Genomic DNA, 16,614 nt, shown 5'->3' with positions numbered 1-16,614 from the left:
ATCTTTGTAAATGTGTCCAGATAGTCTTTAACTTTTAGATTCAGCTGATGTTTTTCTTGCCTATTTGGGGATTTGTTTGTAAACTGGAAGACAGAAACTTTTCCCTGCTTTCTTAACTCTGTCTCTCAGCTTTAGATGATGAAGAAATCATGTTTGCATCTCACAACTAAAAATTCCACTGGAACTAATTCAGAAAAGCTTCCTCCATAAAGCAGAAAATGAAAAAGCTCCAAAGTTAAAAAAAAAATAAAAATTTAAAACCTCTCTTGATCCATTATGGAGACTTATGCAATGTGATACATAATATTGGACAAAATTATTTAACTCCGGTTAGCCATAGTGATACATAAAATAATTTTCCCATTGGAAAAAAGTGCTTTTGAGCCGATTAACATCTGAGAATAATCAGAGTATATTTAGGCCTTAGAACCAGCTGTCATTGCCATGAATGTAAATAGCATTTTTAAAGACAAGTGTGTTCATTTTAAATCGAGACCTCAAGTTTATAGAAAAAAAGGATGGCTTTTTTATATTGGTAAGTATGAACAAAAACTCTGATGTTTATGGGTTGTACCTTGAGTTTAAAAATCTTTTACTCATATGTGATAATATCTGCAAATCTGAAATATACCCAGTTCCAGTTGTCTGAGTAGATGATGTTATGTAGTTAGTGGTACATGTAACCACACAACAGCAATAGTCCAGCAGCAGCAGCAATTCCTTAAGCAACATAGGACACGATGACAGAAGCAGTGGGGTAGACAACTATGAAAAGAAAACAACCACTCAGTGGCTAAAATGAGTGATTCTGAGGGAACACGCATCTCCTGTTGAGCTCAGCCCAACAAAAGCTATAGCCAGCCAGTGACTTGCTGGCACCTCAGGTAGAAACTGCAGGTGGTGGAGCTGGGTCTCCTCCAGGCCCTTGTTTTTTGTGAAGGCAGCAGGACAAGAAGAACAGGTGGGCACCTCATGGCCCTGCAAAAGCTGGGGCAGATCTTCAGGCCCTTTGGTTCATTCTGCTGGTGTGGACGTGGTGTTAGGAAACTCACATCCAGGCAGATGTCATCCAGTACAGTCATGGGTGCTCCAAGACAAAGTGAAATACATTTGTTTCTCACAATCCTTCAGTTTGTGTTTCTATTGTCCCAATCTTGCTTTAATGCCTTGCCTAAGATTTTATCACTTTTAATAAAAAAATACTCATTATAAAGACCATTTTGCCCAACCAAGTTCTAAATCAGAGTACCAGCTACCATTTGTAAGACTTCAATGTTCAGATATACAGGCTACCCAACATCATTCAGATAATGTGTTGGGGCTGAACGTAAGTGATAATAAACTAATGTGGACTCATTATGATGACTCAGAGAAACAATATTACATTATAAATTCCAGGTAATACATTTTCTTCAGAGTGAATGTGGTCTTGCTAAGAAAAATAGGTATCTTAAAAAGTTGCTCCTTTGGGTTAAAAAAGCTGTTTGAATTCTTAAAAATTACTGAAATACAGTGCAAAGACCTCTAAAAGGCTTAGAACTGAAGAGAAGAAGGGGGAAAAATGAGATTCTTCTTTTAATATGGAGGTGACTTCCTTGTTATCCTAAGAACCTTGTTATCATCTAATTTTGGGGTTGCACGTTGGTGTCAGACAGCTGGGGAATCCAATTGCGTAGTAACACAGGTACAATTTAGGACAGGTCAGACAAGAGCATTAATAACCATGATTACAGGGAGAAAACATTTGGACAGCATCGCCCCCTCTGCTCCTCTGCGTTCTGCCAAGTGATTGCAGAGACCCAGCCTGCAGACTGTGTCAGGGGAACAAAAAAAAAAAAAGAAAGAAAGAAAGAAAAAAGAGAGAGGTGAGGAAACCCAGTAATTCTGATGTTAACAAAGTCAGGTATCCATCTCCAGCAGGAATGGACTCCTTCAGTAGCTTGCTAGCTGCCACAGCTCTAAGGACTCACGCAGTAAATAAGGTGAGGACGTGGAGGGATGGCCCTTGGTGGAGCCTCTATTACGAGGCACACCCCGTATTGCCTTCCATCAGTGGTGGGGAGGGGGAAAACCTCAGACTGCTAGCTCCTAGTCGAAAGGACTGTTCTTTTAGTTAGGACAAACTTCTTAGCCAGAACCCTCATGTCTTAAATATTAATAACTTTACCACCACATTGGTAAAACATGCCTCTGGGTGTTGACTCTTATAGTTCTGTCATGTCCAATCAATTCTGTATTATCAATCGTAACAATCCGGCTTTTTTATTTCCCCCTGACACATGCAGTCAGGGAATTAATGTGCTTATAGTGAAAACTTATTTTCTGCAATGTGCTGGCATAATCTTTCCAGTCACAAGAAGTTTGCTGGGTCTTGCCTAGCAAGTGAAATAAAAAAGACCTCCTTGTTGCTGCTCTCCCTCACCTCCTCCCAAATGCACACACCAACTATCCTGATGATGCCTCAGTATATAATAATGTCTTCCATGCTGTATTTTCCAACTTTTATGGCCAGGTTTCCTAGCAGCAGGTTGCAATTGGAATCTGACTGTGAAATAAACAGGTACAAAATGACTGACAATTCCCAAAGATGGAAAAATGAGCACATTTTAACGCCACGCTGTTAAAGGGTTCCACATGGATCCTGCGAAGACTTATCTTTAACTGAAGCTGAAGAAACTCTTCAAAGATGACATCCTTTGGCTTTTTTTTTTAAGTATATGCTACCAGAATTATAAGCTTATAAAATAAGTTATGGCATTGTTGCACTTGGGATTTCTTTGAGCAGAGTCAAAGAAACAGCATTTGTAACATAATCACACAATACTCCCCCTGCACTCTCTTTCTAACTTATTTGCCCTAACAAGTACATACTGATTTTTTCATTTGTGGACAGGACTCATGTTAATATGGTATTACAGTCTGCATCTTTCTCACATCAAATTCACATAACTAAAACTAAACCAAAACAAAACTGCTACTGTAAATACCTTACATTGATTCTGCAACTGGAAGTTACCAGCTATGCAAATAACAGAGAATACTATTCCTACTCATTCCAGAGAGACGCATAAACTGAAAAATTTCATTACACGCATTGTATACATTGTACATAAAGCTCATTTCTACTCTTTATTTTATCCTTATATACTTCCATATATGCTTATAGCAGTCCAGTCTTCATATAAATACTATAGAGTAGAGCTACTCAACCTCTCTACTCCCATGTCCCGTATAAAAAACCAGGCTGTCTTACTAGGGACTGTGACTCTGGGGAGAATTAGGGGTAGAGGTGATTTGCAATTCAAAATTCCAGAAAAGCAATTGCAGACTGAATGGCTAAGGCTCTTTGTAGCTAATGCTGCCAAATTCTTCCCATTAGAAACCGTTCATTTCCATCGTTCAAAACTCTTCCAGAATTTAACTGTTGGGGCTGAATTTTTCCATGTCTGTTTTCCAAGAGAGTGTCAGCATAAATTGTCCAGTTGTTTCCAATAATAAAGTCAGCACAAAATATATTATTTGCCAATCATACTATTTACCAGTGATTACTACAACAGTTTTGTCAATAATTTCTGGCAGTATGATGACTTGAAGCAAGGAAATGAAATTTGGCACTGAGTAGTCTTTGTGTGATGGATAAGCCTTTTGTTGTGCATCTACGTGTGTGGAGGGGTATAATGCCCAAACATAGCCAAGCTATAAATAATTGAGAAAATATCTCATTGCATACACTCAGTAGCAGTTGATAAATAGCATTTCCAAGGATTCTGTACATGCTAAGCCTATTTTCTTTCTGATCCCAGGATAAAGGAGGTATAGACAAGACTTTCCCTGCAATAGCACTTCCCAGATGCACCAGCCCAGGAGCCAGACACAAAACCAAGGTGGAGGTTACACAAGGTGGTGTTTCAATCAAACTTCTCCCCGCAGTTGGAAAGGGAAAGGCATCAGCCTCCTTTCAAGCTGTTTTACCTAGCTAACCTTGCAAAGCCATTCCCCGCAACATTACCCTTCCATGGCCACTGACGGCCCCTCAGCTGGGTGCCCAGCTGCAGCAGGGGGCTGCATTCGTCATGCAGGAGCGCGGGGCTCTCACACCCACACCTGACATCGGGGCGGGGGATGAGGGCTGTACTGTGAACTAATAAAAGCCTGAGGAATAGTTGTCCATTGTTTTCTTACTCAATGTCCAAAATTTGTATTTGAAGTTATTATTCATGTTCCTCCACTTCAGCTTATTATCTGAAAAATTGGACTAATAATACTCTTCACTGCATCACAGGAGTATGGTAATAAGTTCATTACTGCTTGTGAAACAGCTGGGTTATGTTAATGATGGACAGGAAAGAAATGGTCGTAAGGAAACAAATAATTCTGCATTACAGCAGGTTTGCACAATGTGAAATGAATAAGGCATTGGATGCCCAGCAAACACAAGGATTAAATCAAATACTGAGTTCATTAACGAGCCATCTACATGAAGCATGTTTCCATGCCAGGTGTCTGACTTTAAAGTTTCAGCAGAAGAGGGCCATCAGCAAGGACAAAAAAATAGTATGTGTTCTCTTAATTAAAGACTGATCACAATGCACAAACCCAAAGGAAGCTAGTTAAAATTGCGAAGATTAAAGCCAGAAATAAATGGTATTATGTTTTACTGCTTGACTTTAAAAGCTTTGTTTCCTTTTAACATTCTTTTTTAATACTTAATGTTAACACATGCAAGTAATAACAAAATGCAGGATAGCTAAACTGAAAACTATAATCTTATGGTTTTAAGTGCTGATATGCTTTCCTAGGAGCATCATTTAGACCATATGATTTTACAATATGTAAACATACTACAAGTAACACCGAGATCTGATTTAGTACCTAACAATACACTGCAGAAACCTAGAAGAGACAAGAACAAGATCAACCTCAAAACTCCTACAGAAATCAGAGCTTTAATGTAAAGAAATGTAAACAAAACTTGGGATGACAGCAGTGACATGTTTTCCATTTTTTCAATCTTTCTAGGGTTGATGTGATTTAGCACTGAAATACAACCCAATGACAAACAGTAAAAATCCTTCTTTGATGCCATTTCACAAAGCAGTCCTCTTTAACAGCAGGTTTTCCATGAAGACAGGGTGACAGTTGAAAAAAAGATCAGACTAAACCTTTACTCGAGGCAGCCACTTTGGTTTAGAGTCTCTTGCCTGGTAAGTAAGAGGGCCAAGGTACCAGGCTGGAGATCATCCACACTATTTAATTTTTCCAGTGTCACCCAGCCCTGCCTCCAGCCGACATGGCCCCCACTGCTGTTGCAGCAGATCCACACCCTTGAGCATCCCCGTCTGCCCTGCGCCATGGCCCGGGGAACCTGGGGTGTACCTTCAGCTTCACGCCACTGCAACGGCATCAGACACTTCCACATCACAAAAGCAAATGCAAAACAGCTCTGAGGCTGTCACGGGGCATCTGGAAGAGATGCAGAGCCAAGGGCTGTGTAGGGCACACGTCGGCAGCCTGTGCCTGATGGCCAGAGGGCTGAGTAGCCTCTCAAGTCGCACTCCTTTAGCAGTGCAGGGGTAGCCCAAGGGACCTGTCCCATCTGAGGGACTGCACTGCTCTGCTGAGAGCTTCCTAGCTCCTCTCCTCCGGTTCATGCCTCTCGCTAGGCAAGCTGGCACCCTTGGAGTCCTCATTCCTCAGCTCAAACCACCAGCAACTGATCATGGATACAAGCCCTGAAGGTTTTCATCTTTCTTACCACCACAGCCTTCAATAAAAAGGAGGCTTCTGGCAGCTTCCCCTCTGTTGCATGTTCTTTGTGATCAGGAGATTCCCAGGCACTAGGAAGCCCTGCGTGCCTAGTCTTGAATGGCCTCAACTTGGAGCAGGGATTTGCAGCCCACATTTAATAAATTAATCCTGTAACTTACAATAAGAAGATTTGAAACACTTCTGCTAGCCTTTTTGAAAAATGTCCTTATCATACATTAGCATGAACTTATAAATATGTTCTGTGCTATGCAAATTATATTTATGCACTGCACCGCGCTCTGGACAGTGACTTATGCATGTCATATACCCTTCTGCCACATACGTTTTAAGCTGCATGTGCAAGATAACCTGGTTATCTCAAAAGCTGAGGTATAGTTTGGACTTGCCGGTAAAGTCAAGAGCCATTTATAATCATGAGGAAAATTAAGCTACAGCATATTTCTGACTTCAGTATAGCAAATGAGTGCTAACCATCGCACTGCATTTCATCATCAGATTTTTTTCCCAGAATATCTGAAGAACTTTTGGATATTAAATTTGCTATCATGATTGATTTTAATGCATCAGTCATATATTTCTCTTCCTCCTCAAAATTACACTTGCTGAAGAAACAGAAACATATTGAACAAGGAAAAAGCTAGGTATTCAAAGTTAAAAGAAATATACTCTCAATTTTGAAGGTGCAATGATTTAATATTTTTAATTTACTAATAAAACAAAATATTTCTAATTATTTTCAGGTTGAACACGTGCAATGAGTTTCCAGTGAGATGACTGTATTTATTAAGTATAGCAGGTCACTCAGTAGACAGCAATACCACATTTCCTGAGGTCCCAAGAATATGCAACCAGCTTTGATTACTGGTGGCTCAGTCTTGCAAGGTACTAAACAATTTTGTCTTTCATTTCAATAGTAGCCAAGAATGTTTTGCATCCCTGAGGAATAAGCACATGAAAGAGCCTACTCTACATTAGCTGAGAAACAGCTTCATTTTAAATTTTACATTTGTTTTCAATGACAAAAGTTCTTTCCAACAGAATAGGACAGCTATACCAACAGAACACTTGACCCACCGATTTCAGAATTTCTTTCCGTTTCGGAGAGTTCTCCCATACAGAGACAGACTGATTTCTTTTATGTACACTGGCCAATTTTATTTTGTTTCTGAAGTTTTTGTTCTGAGTGCCTACAAAGTCCCGTAAAGTGTTGTATTCCAAGTATATTATCCACAAACAACCAATGTAACCTGTATATATATACACACCCATTGAAATGTGAAATCAGTGAAGCAAAGGGAATTGTCGATCATAATCTGCAAGTGATCCACTAAACGAGAGATCTGTTATCATAAAGTTCTTAGCAGAATACTGGTCACTACATAAAGGAAAAGTCCGTTACACTGCACATTAATATTGCAAAGGCATTCCCATTTTCTCTTTCTTTTTTCCATTTTTGCTTCTTCGCTCCAGCTGAAAAGTGTTTCTTTTTTAGGAGTTTGTTCACATACTTGACCAGCAGGAGTTACCTGAGCTTCAGTCCCTGCATGAGTGCCTCTGCCTCCTCTGTCCTACACCAGACATAGTTTCAACAACTGACTGCTGAAATAGTGGTGATCAATGCAAGCTCCCCATCAGCTTCTGGGTCTACCTGGCAGTCAGTGTTGGATCGACTAATTTGAGTGAGTTGCACCTGCTGAAAAAGTCGCTGTTGCTAGAGGAGGAGGAGAAATTTTTGCGTCACTGTAGGTAAGCCAAATACTTTTGTCAAAAGTTCACAAAGTTCAATGGAGCTGGACTTTATTAGAGCAAAAGATGACAAATGTCACAGGAGAGAAGAATGACCTTTCATTTATCCCTTCCACAAACAAGAGTTCTGAAATTCTTTAAGCATTTGCATTGTTTGAAGCACATTTTTCAAACAAAACCTGTTTGGGTTTTCTTTGCTTTGCAGGTATGTTTAAAATCTAAACCTCCATAAATTTTGGCATTTTGAGCAGCCAGCATTTCAGTAGTCATGTTCCCAGCCACTAAAAGCAGGCTTTAGTACCAGATCAGTCTTACAGGTGTTAGGTACAATGCCTTAGTTCATTCTGTGTTACAACTACACTAATTTTTTAAGAGATACATTGACATTTCCTACACAAAAGAAAACCCACCCTAAACTTTTTAATCCAAGTATTTTCTTTAGACCTTGTTTAGTACAAACATTCAAACTATAGATTTAGTTTCTTCTATTTCTTTCTTAATACTTGTCTTAAGGTTCTTCAGCAAATCAAGAATATCTGTTCAACCAAGGAACAAAAATTATGAGGTCACTGATGCTCTGTTTGCTTGTCATTTGTTGTTGTTATTTTCAACTCAGTTATCAGAGTTACTGAATATGAAAGGGTAAATTAAATGACAAGTCTGACTCACACAAAGCAGACGTGCTGTCTATTTTACTGCCCTGCTAGTTCACACAAGGTGAAGAATATATCCTAGCTGGGGTGGCGTGTGTGTGTTACTCTTGCAGTACCCATTCATATACTGCAAATCTACCATCTGCCATGAATAAAAGGTGGGATGAGCTGCAGCATTTCACAAGCACAGTAGGAAAAACTACATTGTAATCTAATCATTGTAATCACTGTAATTACCCAGCTCTGTAGCAGCACCAGGGAAGCGGTCAATAAATTCCTCTAGCTGTTGAAAAGCGCAGGGTACTCATGGACAGGAGGGAAGGACAGAACGAGTTGTGCTTGCCTCTTGCTCTGGGCTGTACCTGCCCAACACCGCTACCGGGAACTCACAGCTCAGAGACCAAATGTTCCCTAACGCAAGACCTGCAGCTCCCACGGATGCAGGCTGCTCTGCGCCAATAACCGAGACACGAATGAGAATGAGTTTGTTATGGATCCGGAGGTAATTGCCAACACTCAGCTGCCATCCCCTGAATTTCTGTTACAATATAATGTGCAATTTCCCTTTACAGTGGTATCCTGGTTCAGATAATTTCAGAAGCATTTTGTTTGCTGGAGTACTTCTGTGTAGTATACACCTTTACTCAATCAGAAGACAGCTAATTTCTTTGCTGTGCTAATTAAGTCAGAGCAAAACACAACATGTTTATGCTTGCTCTTGTCAGCCACTTTGAGAAAGTGGTTCCCTTTGAGTGACTCTATCACGTAGTTTCTGATGCTTTGCTGTGGACTACCCAACGATCAGTTCCTAAATTTTCTCTGGAGTTGTGCATGTGGTGACTTGCAGGCAGTGCAAGTATAGTCCACACAGGGGCAGGATATTGCTCACAACAGCCTGCACATAGCCAAACTGCAGAGTAAGCTATAATAGTATCAGCGGCTGGTATCTATTCATACTCCACATGCCTGTGGTTACATGTGTCGACTTGCAGCCTGAGTCACTTAATGACGAGTTACATCTGTGATACACTATCATGTAAGCATCTTTGGGAAGCAACTATATGATATAGTGGCCCACCATAGCTTAGGAGTGGGCTTCCAACCCCAGGCGGTCCTCTCAGTCGTGTAACATTTGGACTGAAAATGAAGTTGTCCTTGGAACAAGGGAGTTGCCTTTTACAGTTGGAGTGGTGAATTCAAGATTTGGGTCAACAATCAGCACAGACACATAAAAAATCAGAAATTACAAAGGTCCTAAGCAAAGATAAAAGCCTCTACTGGTATCAGGGCAGTCCGATCACATTTCTCCCAGCCACTGCTTTTGGTCCTGCTTCAGCATTCTGCCACACTGCCTCATAATGTCAGAGTTGATATTAATAAACTCACTTTTATCACTTAACAGGATGGAATTAACCAGGCAGAAATACAATCCCTTTGCTATCTGCAAGGCTGAATGTTCTCCCACTCAGAAACCAAGTTTCCTGAGCTGGCCAAGACATTGACAGTGGGTTTGTCTCCCCAGCAAGCCCTGGTGAGCAGAGCCTCTCCAGCAGGGTCCTGGGTGGAGAGGCAGCACTGCTCAGAAGAGTTTTACTGTGGAAACAGCAGCACCTCTGTATCAGAAGGGGGAGCCTAGATGGGTCTGCAGTGTCAACAACTTTGGAGCACAGAGAGCACAGGGGAAACAGCGTAGCCCTCTCTGCCCTGCACAGGTCTGGTGGGGGAAGGAGGGGGTGGTGGTTTTGCTTTTTATGAGACAGGTGAAACTGGGAAGATCAGATAGGTAGGAAAAGCAGATAACCCAGGAATTTCAAGAGTTAAATTGTCTTCAAAACGAGTTCTCCCACAGAGATGAAAGGAGCAGCTCGCAAGTGGCCCAGCTGTAGCCTCAGCACAGCAGCTGCACACTCAGGTTTCCCCTCCACCAGGGATTTTATCATCTACACCTTCTCAAGCTCAGTATAACTTTATATGAACACAGCTGCACATTTAAGTAGTGTCTGCATGATGTGTATTGCCCTATTTCTTCTACAAGTCACATTTCTACTAGACATTTTGCACTTCTGCTTCTATCAAAAACTTTTATCAAACATTCTGTATGCAGGGACCAAAGAGTAACCTTGAGAGAAAGTGGCAGCCGTGCACAAGATTTGAAGCACCCAAAGGCTTTCCGAACAGCGTACAAATCTGAGGGGATACATCTGCTCTCCTGAAGATGCAGGGCTCTGTCCCTGTGTTTCACAGGCTGTAAATCAGAAGCCTATTTCAGCAAAACAATTTGAGATATTGATAAGTAGATGCTGTAACCAGGGTGTCATGGTCCCATTTGTGGGGAAAAAACCAACAAAACAAAAAAACTACCGGTAAAAGCTATGAAATGCGTTATGTTTACCAGTAGGATTTCTGTGTATGTTCTTGTTCTATTATCTCCATACAGCTGCCTTTTATGCTGTCTGCTGACAGCATTTGATGCGTTTTTCCTCCTGTGCTTATTTTTAGTTGCCATAGGAACTTTCTTATTTCCTGTCAGCTGATGTTGTTATTTAATGCTACTAATTGAATAAAAGGGTGTTGATTCTGCTACTCCAGATGCTGGAAAAAAAAAAAAGCTTTAGGAAGACAGAACACACATTTCACTTTACTCAGTCTTTTATTTATTTATTTCTATTAATATTTAATTAAAAAAGCCGGATACTGTAGTAACAGCTGTTACCACATCAGTGGAATCCAGAGTAGGTCCTCTCCAGTCTTTTCTTTTTGTTTGATCCAGGTTTTCCTCCCACTACCATAAATATACTTATTTGAAATAGTATCTTTTGGCTGTTTAGTTTGTGGCTTCATTCTTCCTCACTCCCTACATACCATATTCTTTTTCTTCTTCTTTTTCCCAGAAGAAAAATTAAAATCTTCTGTTAAAATGAATGGGAATGAAAAGAAAAATTTTCAACATATAAAGAAATACAGCCTGGAAAAACACCAGGATCTGAGGGGGGATTTCTTTTTTTGCAAACCCCAATTCTTCTTCTCTTACATACAGTAAGTTATTTTGTGAAAGATTATTTTTCTATTAAATTTGTTGTGTGACCAGAAAGCAATAAAGAATAATCAGAATTGACTGAGAAGCTTAAACTGGTACTTTCTTTATCCACATAAACTATAAAATTTTCACAGTTCTTTCCATGAGCTGTTCACGTGTTTAGAGAAAAACCTGATCAACATACAAATTTGCATTTGTATTAGTACTATATGGAGTGCCGATGCAAGCTTTTTCCAGGCCTTCTTTGGAAAAACTTAGGAAAATAGCAGTAATGTACAGAAATGCAAATCCTACTACAAAAACATATTCCTTTTTCCATTTCACATCACTGCTTTTCATAAGATGCAGGAAAACAGGTAGCCTGGAATAAAGAAACCAACAAATAAGCTAACATTAATAACTTTAGAAAATAATTCCATTGGTGTGACTTAAATTATGCAAACTTCATCTAAGGTTTTATTGAAAGCATCCTAAAGACAACCCGAATCTCCTCACCAGCTTCAGGGGCTGCTGGATTAGTCCCACTGAACAGGATAATGGGAGTATTAATGAGCTTGCCAGGGTGCTAGGAGAATAATATTCTGCTTGGGAATGCTCCCAAAGCATATGGTGTGTGCTCTTGCTGAGACAAGCACTGTCAAGTGTTTCAGTTGCTATAACTCAATAGGCATCTGAGGCAAATGATTTTCAACCTGATCCTGGAAGCTCTTCCACGGAGAGTCCCTGCTGCAGCCCCAGCCCAGTCCCACCATCAGCAGAACCGTCATCAGCCCAGCTTGGTTCGATGGAGAGGATTCACCCTAGGACAAACTGTCCCGCAAACAGCGATGCTGATTTTGTCTAGGCCTCAATAAATTAAGGAGTGATATTGGTTCAACAACACAAGCTTTTTATTATTTTAGCAAATCCAAAATGTATTAAACATGTCTTTTCTTCTGAACAGGAGGAACTGAAGGTTACAGAAACTGGAACTTTATTCTTTTAACCAGCTGTTCTATCAGAAATGGTTTAAAAAGCAACTTCTTTCTAAAAGAAGTGTGCATGCACATGGAAGTAGTTTTTGCTTATTAGAGAGGGTCACAAAGAAGATAATTATGCTGATTACTTCACTGTAGGACTGTCTGGGAAAAATCAAAGACTTTTAATATTATTTTATATATCCAGAAACTGAAATTTAAAACTGACCTCAGAAAAAAATTCTTAACCAGAATTTGTCCATAATGCCTCTTCCAAAATGAGTCTCCTAGTTAAACCAAGAGTCAATAGTTACCATTTTTATAAAATAAGTTAACGCCCCGAACAATTGGTAATTTTTTATTTCTTTCCAGGAATATGCTACAAGTCTGATCTGTATAGAAATATGGGTGAGCTAATCTCTAAGTGCAACCAAGCCAAGTTGAACAGTTAACTGCCAGTTCAATGTTACTAAATATGCAGCAGCATTTATAACGTCACATTAAATTTGAAGGAAATTGCAAAGGTATCCAGCTTCCCTGGCAAAACCATGGCATAAAATCAAGGAAGAAGCAGCTCAGATGGGCAAACCACCTGCACCTGAAGTGGATGTTGAACTTCCATCCCCTTCCCACAGGACCGATTAGGTCAGCCAGCACAGAGAGAACAGCTGGGAGGTTGTGGAATCCAGGGGCTGGCTGGTCCGGGCAGTGCCCCATGGAGGGGCCTGGGTGGCCCCCTGGGTTGAAGGCCCCAGGGCCACCTGAGAGCGAGCTGTGGGATAGGATCAACTATGCTGGGAGGGAGGGAGGGAGGAAGAGAAGGGAGGAAAGCAGGACAAAGCCAGGTTCGACATGTGACAGCAGTGGGAGAGGTGAGCAGGAGTGCAAACCCAGAACACCCCATGAAGTCAAAGGCCATGAAGACCAAAATAACTTCCAGAAACAAAACTGGAGTATAGCTCTTCCTCCTTTTTGACCCACTGCAGTGGAGATGGGAAAGGACTGAGCCATCACCACCTTGCTGTGGGGCAAGGATGAGAGCACATTTGCTTTCTTCGCTGAGCAAACGCTGACCCAGAAGCAATGCTGTAGGACTGGACAAAGGATGAAGTGTTATGAGAATCACACCACTAAGACTGAGACACTAATAACTTTACTGGGACATCTGAGGATACTGTCGTACTTACCACAGTACAAGAATCAACATCACTCTCTCTGAGCTATACAAACGAAAGGTTATTTAGTGTCCATCTGGTTTAGTCCAAGAGAGAGCAAATAATTGTTCCTCAAATTCCACTAAAGGCTTTCAGCTGCTCTGAGCTGCCAGACAACAGGATTTTTCCTAGCCTACAACTGTCACCTTCCATGTCATCTGAGACCAAAATGAAGCATTCCTGCTTTTTATACCTCTTTCATTAAGGCAGTGTGATTGCTTGTTTATAGAACACGGATATTAGAACAGCTCAGGGAATAAAAAATTAATAGGCACTATCCAGCAGAGGGAGCACAATAACGTAAAAACCCTTCAGCTGTAAGGTGAAGAACTTTTTCTATTAAAATCCACAATATTTGGCAATCTGAGTTTACTGTTTTAGCATATGGGGTGGAAAAGACAGAATTTAAATAAAAATAGAGATGGGAAAGAGGAATGTCAACCAAATACAAGTAACAAAATAATTGATTTCCTGTTATTTTCATCCATAATAAAGCAGATGTAACTTAACTGCTGGGAAAATTAAGGTTTAATAAGAAGAGATCAAAGATGATCTTAGGAAGAGTAATAACATTTATTTTAAAACACTGATTTTAATTTAAATAGAACTGGCTGCTCTGGCTGAAAGACTCAAGTGCTGCTTTCAGTTTGACTGTGCACTTCCTCTTGTTGTTAATGAAGTCATATATCACAGAAATAACTGATGCACCCATTCATTCTGTTTATGTGTAATTTTTAGAGCCCAATATGACAGAAATCTTACTAGATATGTTCTCTCTTCTATGACTGCTACACTTTCTAATCTAATCAAGCTCAAATAATTGTGAATTGAAAAAAGAAACAAAAGCTAATACCTATTTTATAAGAAACAATCATAAATGAAAGAACCCATCACATTTTGATGTGACTTACATGAACTACAGTAATTAAAGAAACAATGTAATAGTTTAAGATTGTTGCCATCTTAAATGCAAACATTTCTCAGGGTGCATTTCATTAATATATTTATACCACGAGGTTTTTTAATTAGTATATCTAAATTCTAAGTTCTGCCACTGACTGTTATTTGAACTTTGGCAATTCATAGACTTTCTAAGAGAGTTTCTGTTATCTTTGTAATGAAAATCATATTGATTTCACAGCTGGGTAGAGTGTAACAGCAGCTTTGCCTGCTGGTAGAAAGTGGCTGAAATAAAAACATAATTTTAAAAGGAAAGAGAGAAGAAAGAACTGGATGTTCTGATCAGAAATGCTAACTACAGCTAACTCGAGGTAGAATACATTCAGTTTAACTCTTATATGTTTTCCAAAGGAAAAGCCAAGTGTGATGGAAACGGATTAGTATTTTTTCTGTTAAGCAAACTGATTTTTTTTTCTCCACAAACTGGCAGTAAGATTAACAACTGAAACCAAACACCTATAATGCTAAATATTGAAGATGCCCCCATTGAACAGATTGTTCACTTTGTTGTATGATATCCTAAGGAAATGAGGTTTAGGCAGGCTCATTATCCATGCACTCAACTATTACCCCACTTTCCCTGGTAGTTTTTCAACCTCTTGGACAATTTCAAACAAATCTAGCAGAAAAGTGGAAGTCTCAGAGATATTGAAGACTTTTGACCACCAGATTCAGCTGAGATTGGATGAAGTTTAGTGGACACTTACTACTTTTGCTAGTCTCACAGGTGACTAGACATACTAAAAATAACTCCAAAAGTAGACTGAAAGCAAGGCACTGCTAGAGGTTTCTTATCCCCACTATACACACAGCATCTTTACCCTGATAGGACAGTTGATCCACAGAAAGTAAAGGTGTCATCCTGGGAAAAGGTCTGAAGAATTATCTCTTAAGCATACTGTTTAGCTTATATACTGAGGAACAAGTGTTCCTCAGCACTTCCAGAATATCTTATTTCACTAGTCAAACATAATTTCATTTATTTTCACATAATTCTCTATCAGTAATGTCTTAAGGTCACAACAAACTCATTAAATTATTTTAGAATTATGATGACTTCACTAAGGTTATTAAAACTGTTGTCAAAACTGCCTAATCAAAATGTCTTATTAAAAGTTTATTACTGCTTATCACTGAAGCATTCTCATGATCCTCTATAGATATATAAACCAAACAAACTAACTTTTAGAAGGTTTTATTGTCCTCTTTCCAATTAACAAATACAAATACCTTTTGCTAGGCCAAGACAATCCCTCATCACCTCATGACAACGAACAAAATGTCTAGTACAGGCAGGCTTCTTAAAAGCCCAGCTCATTTTCACATACATGATGGCCATTATCAAAACCTGCTGTGTGGCATGAACAGATATGGATGGTTACCAGTAAGTAGAAGAGAGAAAAAATTAATTAACCCCAGCCACATATGACTACACACAGACACATGCATTCTTAAACAACTAGATAAACCTATGTGTTAGAAGATACCTGGTATGGAATATCTGTGAGATGAACCCTGTGTGAGAAAAGCTTAAAAGTGTGGTGGGAACTACCTGAAAGGATCTGGGACTTACCAGTTTCACTGACCATAAATGATCTGCTCAGTCTAATGCAAAGTCCCCCAGAACTGTGTGAGCCAGGTGGAAAAAAAAAAAACCCAACTGAAGGAAAGGTTGAAATCCACAAATGTATAATATTTATGAAGTCCTGAATACCACTGAGGTGAGAAGGCATTGTGACCACAGGCACGGGGAATAACAGACCGGAATCCAAAGCCACCTCTTTCTTGGTTTGTTTTTTTTTTTCTGTAAAAATTGCAGAGCAGGCAGATAACAAAGAATCAAACATCCTTCTGCCTGTCCCGTACATTAAGCAAGATGAGGATTGGTACTGCATTGCCCCATCATTGGGAACAAGACCTGCACCAATGCAGTTCAACACAGGTGTCTTAAAGACGTCTGCACAGGGGCGACTGGGTTTGCAGCAGCGCAGGATACCACTTTGGATACAGCTGGGCAAAAACACACAACAAAATCCAACCCAGAGTTTTGGGAAAGGTCTATGCTGGCTTTTGAAATTTGTCATTTTAATGTTCGTACTTCTAGGAATTACTGCTATACAAATACATTGGTGATAATACACATTAGATTATAGATATTAGGGTTTAAATTTTAGTCATTTTAAACATCTAGTAGAAGAGTTATTAGTCTCAGATTCAAGACTTGATTAAAATTTAAAAGTCTTCAACTATGGAGAATTAAGCCATTTAATCCAATTTTC

General features: G+C 39.7%; 1 long non-coding RNA gene across 3 annotated transcripts in view; it reads right to left on the bottom strand.

Annotated features, from left to right (window-relative positions):
* Positions 1–16,614, bottom strand: part of LOC130150018 (uncharacterized) — a 56,907-nt gene that overhangs the window by 13,481 nt on the left and 26,812 nt on the right. Inside the window, exon 3 of one of the 3 annotated variants that reach the window (XR_008822086.1) lies at positions 10,816–11,048. The exons of the other annotated variants lie outside the window; for them this stretch is intronic. This is a non-coding gene — a long non-coding RNA (uncharacterized LOC130150018). Of the gene's footprint in view, positions 1–10,815; positions 11,049–16,614 lie in introns of those variants that run through there. 3 annotated transcript variants of the gene reach the window in all.

Source organism: Falco biarmicus, chromosome 5, assembly GCF_023638135.1.
Source record: "Falco biarmicus isolate bFalBia1 chromosome 5, bFalBia1.pri, whole genome shotgun sequence".
Taxonomy (NCBI): domain Eukaryota; kingdom Metazoa; phylum Chordata; class Aves; order Falconiformes; family Falconidae; genus Falco; species Falco biarmicus.
The sequence above is the reverse complement of the archived record's forward strand: the minus strand, read 5'-3'. Positions and strand labels throughout refer to the sequence as shown.